The sequence below is a fragment of the Phascolarctos cinereus genome, unplaced genomic scaffold, assembly GCF_003287225.1.
Source record: "Phascolarctos cinereus isolate Bilbo 61053 unplaced genomic scaffold, phaCin_HiC Scaffold_5;HRSCAF=322, whole genome shotgun sequence".
NCBI lineage: Eukaryota > Metazoa > Chordata > Mammalia > Diprotodontia > Phascolarctidae > Phascolarctos > Phascolarctos cinereus.
Window position 1 is genome coordinate 394,770,626 of NW_027555958.1, and position 8,172 is coordinate 394,778,797.

Sequence of the window (8,172 nt, forward strand, 5' to 3'; positions counted from 1 at the left end):
TGGATCAGGTCATAGTGGGTTGGTCTTATTAGAATCACTTGGGAAATTTTCACTTAATTTGTTTAATGTGTGATTCAATTAATAAAGGAATCTCTACTACATTTTAGTTTACCTAAAGTAGAAACTGAGGAAGTCCCTGAAGGTTAGAAGGTTAGAGGGCTCCTCTTTCTTTTTCTTTTCCTTATCAAGGATACTTCCTGGAGATACCACCATGCCAGTAGTGGTGTGAACCTTTCCCTTGCCAGCCTCTATACTAACAAGATGGATTGCTACCGGTGGAGGCAGACTGCTGTCCTAAGTACCGTTGCTATTCCCGGCCTTAACCCCAACTCAGTGCTAAGGATCAAGATGACACGTCTGTTGGAGACCCCAATCCACATGCACGTCTTTTCCAAAGTGACAGCTAGCAGTAGCCACCATGTTGACATCCTATTTGACCCTCATCCCCAGAAAATTCTACAAGGTGTTATAGACATGAAAAACGCTGTAATTGGAAACAACAGAAAGCCAACCTCATTGTTTTAGGAGTAGTTCCAAGACTTATATATGCTTCAGCAAGAAACTTCAAGCACAGAGCTTAAAAACTGAATGTGCAGTAGTGTTGGAAAGTCTTGCTATGGATACTAAAAACAATGTCAAGCCTCTCCTGGACTGCCACATTATTCCTGCCTTGCTGCAAGGATTACTATCAGAAGGTTTGAAGTTCACTGAAGTTTACTATCCATTTTATATATCCATTTTTACCCCAGAGGAGCTACTTTATACAGATGCTACCATTATTCCCCAACTCATGGCACTTCTAGGTAGATCTCATCATACACAAGAATACATTTATCAGATCTTCTCTCATTGCTGCAAAGCACCAGACCATCAAGCAACTTTATTTAACCACGGAGCAGTACAGAATATTGTTCATCTGCTAACTTCAATGTCACATGAAGTTCAAAAGCAAGCACTGAAATGCTTCTCAGTTCTAGCCTTTGAAAACCCCCTTGTAAATGTTTTGGTTGATGGAGAATTATTACCCCAGATTTTTGTGAAGATGTTACAGAGGGATAAGCCTATTGAAATGCAGCTCACATCAACTGAATGAGTAACATATATATGTGCAGAGCTGGAGCAATTCCGACAGATGACAACTGTATTGTATTAAAGACTTTGCCTTGTTTGGTTTGATTGTGCAGTAAGGAGAGATTGTTACAGGAATGAGTTGAAGGAGCTGAAACATTTTCCTATCTGATTGAACCAGATGTTGAACTACAAAGAATTGCTAGCATAACAGATCACCTAATTGCCAAGCTTGCTGATTACTTCAAGTATCCCAGTTTAGTCAGTGTAATCACTGATATCAAAAGGCTTGACCATGATTTAAAGCATGTTCATGAACTTTGTTAGGCTGATGTCAAGCTGCATGCCTCCCTTGGAGCTAATGATGAAGACATCAGGAAGAAGGTAAGTCTGAAAGAGAGGTATCCCCAAGTCCTGACAGCCAGCAGGCAGGGAGTGACATCATCCTGAAAGGTGTGGTGAAGAGGACTAACAGTGACTGTTTGACTACAATAAAACAGAGGGACTAAAAGCATAATTGAAGAATGAATGAGACCCAGATGTGATTTTTTTGTTTGTTTTGTTTTTAAATGTACTATGACGTGCTAGAATGACAAATAAGTGGTGTACTTTTATATGATATTAATATGGATTCTCATGTTACACATTTTCTTGCATGAGTTCTGGTGAAATTTATTCTTACACTGTGAGGCTTCAGACATCTTGAAAGACATAACACTAGAACCGTAAATGTTATTTATGGAAATACTTTCTTTCTGATACCATTGAGAAATTCAAGTCTCCCATCGTACACTGTTCTTTGATATGTGGCCTAGTTATGTTTCATTTTTTTTGCTACTCTGCAAGTTTTCTGTGAATAAAAGCTTTGTGGAATAAGAAAGGGTGGGACAGGTAGGTGGCACAGTGGATAGAGCACCAGTCCTAGAGTCAGGAAAACCTGAGTTCAAATCTGGCCTCAGACACTTTTAAGCTGTGTGACCCTCAACAAATCACTTAACCCTGATTGCCTCAAAAACTTTTTTAAAAAATTAAATTAAATGAGTGCGTCATGAGCTTCACAGGGGTTGGCTGGTTCTGACAGGCTTAGAATAAGAATGGAACTGCCCTTCCCTTCCTCTTTTGCTTTCCTTTTGCCTTCTCCTTCCCCTCTCCTTCCCTTCTTCTCTCTCTTCCTCTCTTCTCTCTTCTCCCTCCCTTCTCATCCTTTCATCCGCACTCCTCCCCAACCATCACATATGTGACCTTAAAATTGTGCCTTAAAGCCTGCCTAATGTAAAGCATAGATACAGACCAAGAAACTTTTCTAAGATAAACCAGGAAATCATGATCACTACAATTCCTCTAATATACTCCTTAAAAAGGAACAATCAGAGACTTGTAAAACTCTATACAACATTGAAGTTACCCAAGTCCATCTTTCCAAGCAGGAGATCTGGAAGTTTCCACAGTAGAATGCCTATGAAATCACTGACTTCATTGCACTTAATGCTCATCTCAATAGTAACAAAAATCTATTTTTTACCATTATTGTTCATTTTCTGCCTTTACCATTTGACTAAAAGTCCTCGGTAATCAATTCTAATTCTAATTTAAATTGTATTATTCAAAGATCTGTTTCAGGAAGGGGAAATTAGTGTCATTTTTATAAATTAAATATTAAAATACTAGAACATTTTATGTTTCTTGATTATTATAATCCATCTTCCTTTCTCTGGCTATCCTCTGATGACTGGAAAGTTCTCCCTCCTCATCTTCACCTTCTTTGTTCCCTAGTTTTCTTCTCCCCTCAAATCCCAGTTTCTGAAAGAGATCTTTCTGGCCACCCTCTCTCTTCCCTCCAAACTATTACATTACATCTCATTGATTCTGTCTATCTTATCCAGTCATTTACACAACGTCTCTCCATTAGGCTACAAGTTCCTACATACCACCTCACACCTATCAGATGGACAAAGATGACAAAAAGGAAAAATGACAAATGGTGGAGGGGTTGTGGGAAAACAGGTACATTAATGCACTGTTGGTAGAACTGTGAACTGGTACACCCATTCTGGAAAGCAATTTGGAACCATGCCCCCAATATTTATTAAATTGTGCATACCTTTGACCCAGGATTGCCATTACTAGATCTATTCTCTCAGAGAAACTACAGAAAGAAGAAAATGATCCATATGTATAAAAATATTTACAGCAAGCTTTTTGGTGTTTGTGTGGTATCAAAGAATTGGGAACTGAGGGGATGATTATCAATTGGGGAATGGTTGAACAAGTTATGATATATGCCTGCTCTAGAATAAGGTAAGAAATTTAAGAATGAATAGAATACTATAAGAAATGACGTAGGCAATAGTTTCAGAAAATAGTAGGAAGATGAATGAACTGTTGAAAAATCAGGTAAATAGAACCAGGAGAATAATTTATACAATAAAGGCAAATATGATAAAGAAAAACAACTTTGAAAGATTTAAGAACTCTGATAAACCTAATAATCAACTACAATTCCACAGGACTCATGATGATACATGCTACCTATCAATATAGAAAGGTGATAGATTCAAAGTGCATATTGAAACTTATCATTTTGTTTTGGACATGGCCATTCAAGAATTTGTTTTGCTTGTCTATACATGTTTGTAATGTCATTGGGTTTGTTTGTTTTTTGCTTTCTCAATGAAGGTGAGGATAGGGAGGGAGAAGTAGGAGAGAGAGCTCTGACCTGGAAATAAAATAAAATTGATTTTTTAAAGTTCTATCTAAAAACAAACTTGACTTATTTTGTTTTTTTAATATGAGCTTCAGGATATGAGGGTCTATTCTTCTCTTTCTGCATATTCTCAACACTTAGAATACTTTCTGGCATATAATGAGAACTAAATAAATGCCTGCTGGCACATCTAGTGAAGCTGAGAAATAAAGTCAAAAGCTTAAAGCTTCAATCCCTTTGAAAGCTACCATCAATTATGATTTTCAGGAACTTGTGAGACTTTTGAACCAAGTACATAGGATGAATCTGAATTTTAAATGGTAAGAAAATCACTCGGCCTTTACATATCGATGACCTATATCATAGAGACTACCATAGTCCCCCACTACACTAACAAAAATCTTTCCAATTTGATGGGAAGAATATATGGTTCTTTAAGCCATCAACAGAGTGATGCTTAGCTTATGTTCACATATTATAAATAAATTACTTCATAGCAGAATTAAAATTATAGATGTTTTTTGTTTTTCTTTTTTTTGGCTAGGCAACAGGGTTAAATGACTTGCCCAAGGTCATACAGCTAGTAAGTGTTATGTGTTTGGAGCTGGATTTGAACTCAGGTCCTCCTGAATCTAGGGCCACTGCTCTATCCACTGCGCCACCTAGCTTCCCCTAGACATTTTCATGGTATAATCATCTATAATAAACCACACTGAAAAGCCATCCAGAACTCTAAATGTTGGAATATGAAACAAATTTAATGAGATTATATAGTTCATGTTCCTTATTTTTTTCAATGAAAAGTTTATGATTAATCTTCTAAATATACTTGGTATAGCAGAAAGAGTCCTATGTTTGGAGTCATATGGTCAGAGTTGATAGGTTCTGTCACTTGCTCACTATGGGTAAGTCACTTAAATTCTCTGGTCTTAATTTCCCCATCTGTAAAATCAAGAGGCTTTATTAGAGAGTACCTCTCAGCTCTCTTCTAGCCCTCAATCTTTGATCCAAGGGGTTCTATCCTACAATTTTTTTAATTACCATAAAACATACAACAAATGTCCTCTTACATGTAATAGTAACTATTTTTTCTTAACATTTTTTAAACTTGAAAATTTGTATCATATTGGTTTCAAAGAAGGGGATTTATTGACATTAATTTTGGTCTTATTCTTGAATACCTATAATATGGCTTTTCTTTGTTGTAGACTCAGGATGTATTATTATTATTAAATAACATTTAAAAGTAATCTTTGCATTGTTAGATAAACATAATTGTCAATTACCAGTAGTATAGGTTATCTACATCTTAGCACCTATTGTGTCTTGCTGTTACTCAAATTATTTCCTTGAATCAGACACTGAAAACAATGAATTAGAGAGTAGAGTAATAGAAGCTGATTTCTTACATTGGTTGATTTAAATTTTTAATCACGAACACTCCCAAATAGTGCTGCCTCTTAAAAGTTTCGAAATTCAACATTTCTTTCCTCCAGTGTCTTTTGTATCATCTATAAGTATAGTAAAGGATCAATCTTTACTTAGTTAATCTCACACCCAGCATTAATCATTTAGAACAAGGAAAGTATAGCTTTCAAGATAATGGGCTGTTACTAATTTCTTAACACTAAAGCTACAGTCTATGAAATAACCATAGATATAATAATATCTCTTAAAACACTCCTAAAGTATCATTACCCAGTTAAAGGAGGGCATTTATATGCAGGAAAACACACATCACACACAAAAACACTAAGAAGCTTATTGTTGCAAATCTTTACACCAAAGCAAGTTACAGGTTTGCACTGTGCTTAGATTCCATTGGGAACTATTTCAATAATGCATAAATATGCATTTTCAAACTCACACTATGGAGAATAATTTTTCTTTTAACACAGTAGTCATTGTGTGCAGTAAGACATTCTCTACCACTTAGAGTCACATGAAAAGAACTTCATTAATTAATGACATTTTCTGTCTACCCTTGGAGCAGGTATAGGCTCTTCCCATTCCCAGGTTTCTGAGAGACCCTTTGCTTAATGTGCTGGAACAATGAAAATTGTTTACAATCTAAGCCTAGTTTCTTAAAGTCATTGCCAAGTGTTGGTCTGATCCTGAATCATTTATAGCCTGAATCTGGTTTCTTGAAGCAGATGCTAAACTTACCTAGCTGAAAAGCCTTTAAGTTATTGGCTCAGCAATGAAATTAGTGTCTGTGGTCTATTCAAGAAACATCTAAGCTAGAAAGATTCACTACAAGATGATTGGCCACCAAGGGATGACTGTATTTATCTATTTGATTATTTGTTTTAGCCAGAGTGACTAAATAGCCTGTAGTAAGATAAAGAGGCCAGGAGCTGCCATCGTGTAGCACACAGTCACACCACTGAAATCTTGGATCTTTGAACCTGAAGATTAGTAATGTCTCGCTTCTGGGTGGGTAATGTGTTAGAAGAATATGAATCTACCCAGTGAATAGACTGCCTAATGATCTCATAAGATTTGCAGTGTTATTTCTGTGTTATTAAGTAACAGGATAAATTGCCCCCTCTGATTTACTTTTTAAGGGCTTTTTATTGGGTCTGATTCCAAAAATCAAAAAGAAGAGTGAGCTTAGAGAAAGACCTTGACAATTCAGATATTTTTAAAAAATCTTTCTCAAAAATATTAGTATGTGATGGGAAAACATAAATAAAGGTGTTTGTGTTGATGCACATTTGTACACTTTTGTATAGTCTCAACTTGACAGGAGGGAAAAGCAATTGGGAATGACAACTTGGGTCAATTGCTTTTTTAATAAGTGTAAGACTGTGCCTTGATTCAGTTGAAATTCACTGTTACTGCTACAAGGTACTATTATCAGGCTTACAAAGGATGCATCCAGCTGCCTTTTCCAGTTAGTAGAAATCATATATGATATAACAAAGTAATGTTTTGTTACCACAGATGTCTTTGATAACTTGTGGTGTTCTAAAGCCTCTTAATTAAATTTAAAAAGAAATATAGACATATAAGAATAATAATCAACTAAAGAGAAATGTAAAGAAATTAAATTCAATATAATAAATATATATTACATACCTATTAAGAAACAAGCTAGGTACTGGCGATAAAGACAAAAAAATAGCCATAGTTTCAAGGAATTATATTCAGATGAAGGGAACACAGGCAAATTCAAAGCTTATATAAAATAATATAAATGTAACTTCAAGAAGGGGAGATAATAAAAGGTTGTTGTGGGGATGAAACTTACAAAGACCTTTACATTATATATTAAAGGAGATTCTAAGAAGTTGAAGTGAAAAGAAAGTATATTTCAGGTGACAGCCTGGTCAAAAGCAAAGTGGTGGGAAACGGATTGTCATGTATGTCATATAACAACCAGTTCAGTTCAGAAAAGAAAGTTAAGAAAAGATATATGAAATAAAACTGCCAACGTAGATAGGTGCCAAATTACATACCCTTAAATGTCAGGCTGGTTATCATTTATTTAGAAGCAGTAGGGAGTCCTTCAATCAATACACATTTATTAAGTACCTACTATGTGCCAGAGACTATGCTAAGCAATGAGGATACAAAAAAGAGGCAAAGGACAAACTCTGCCTTCAAGGATCTTATAATTAAATAGGGGAGACAGCATGAAAAACAATATATACAAAGCAAACTACGTAAAGAGTAAATAGGAAGTAATGAACAGAGGGAAGGCACTAGAATTAAGAAGGATTAGAGGAGTCTTCTTGTAGAAGATGAGATTTTAGTGAGATTTAAAGGAAGCTAGGGAGGTCCGCAATAGGAATATAGGAGGGAGAGCATTACAGGCATGGAGAAAAACCAGAGAAGATTTGTGACATGGTCACAACTGTGCTTTCAGAAAATCAATTAAACATCTGTGGGTGCAGGATGGACTGGAGAGAGGAGAATGGAGACAAGGGGATGATTAGGAAGGCTATTGCAATCCTGATTTATATTTTCCCTTTTGTTACAAACTTCTGCTTTCATAGTGACATCGAACCATTATGGAAAATTTCATGCTGATTTTGACACCACTTTTGTTTGATTATGCTTTCTCAAATCTACAGAAGGCCTTTATTGTACCTTACTAAGCAACTTCACATTTGTACTATTTTACATCTGCTGCCCTATACATCTTGCAGATTCTCGATTATATTCCCAAATGAGTGTTACAGATGCATCTATGAGATTTCATGATTTTAATTATCTTGGTGAGCATAAACCTCTCTCAGGCAGTAGCTGTGATTCAACAGATTTTAGCACAGAGAGCAATTAAGTAGTTCTTGAGGGCAAAAATACAGCAAGCTATTTTAAACTGCATGTTACAACTTCATCCAAATGAATTATCTTTACAATATAGAAAAATAATATATAGTAAAGACAGATAA

The 8,172-nt window shown here is 35.6% G+C and overlaps 1 pseudogene; it reads left to right on the forward strand.

The window, feature by feature from the left end:
• Positions 1 to 348: 348 nt before the first annotated feature.
• LOC110206734 (armadillo repeat-containing protein 8 pseudogene) lies at positions 349 to 1,518 on the forward strand (annotated as a pseudogene).
• The last annotated feature ends 6,654 nt before the right edge of the window (positions 1,519 to 8,172 follow it).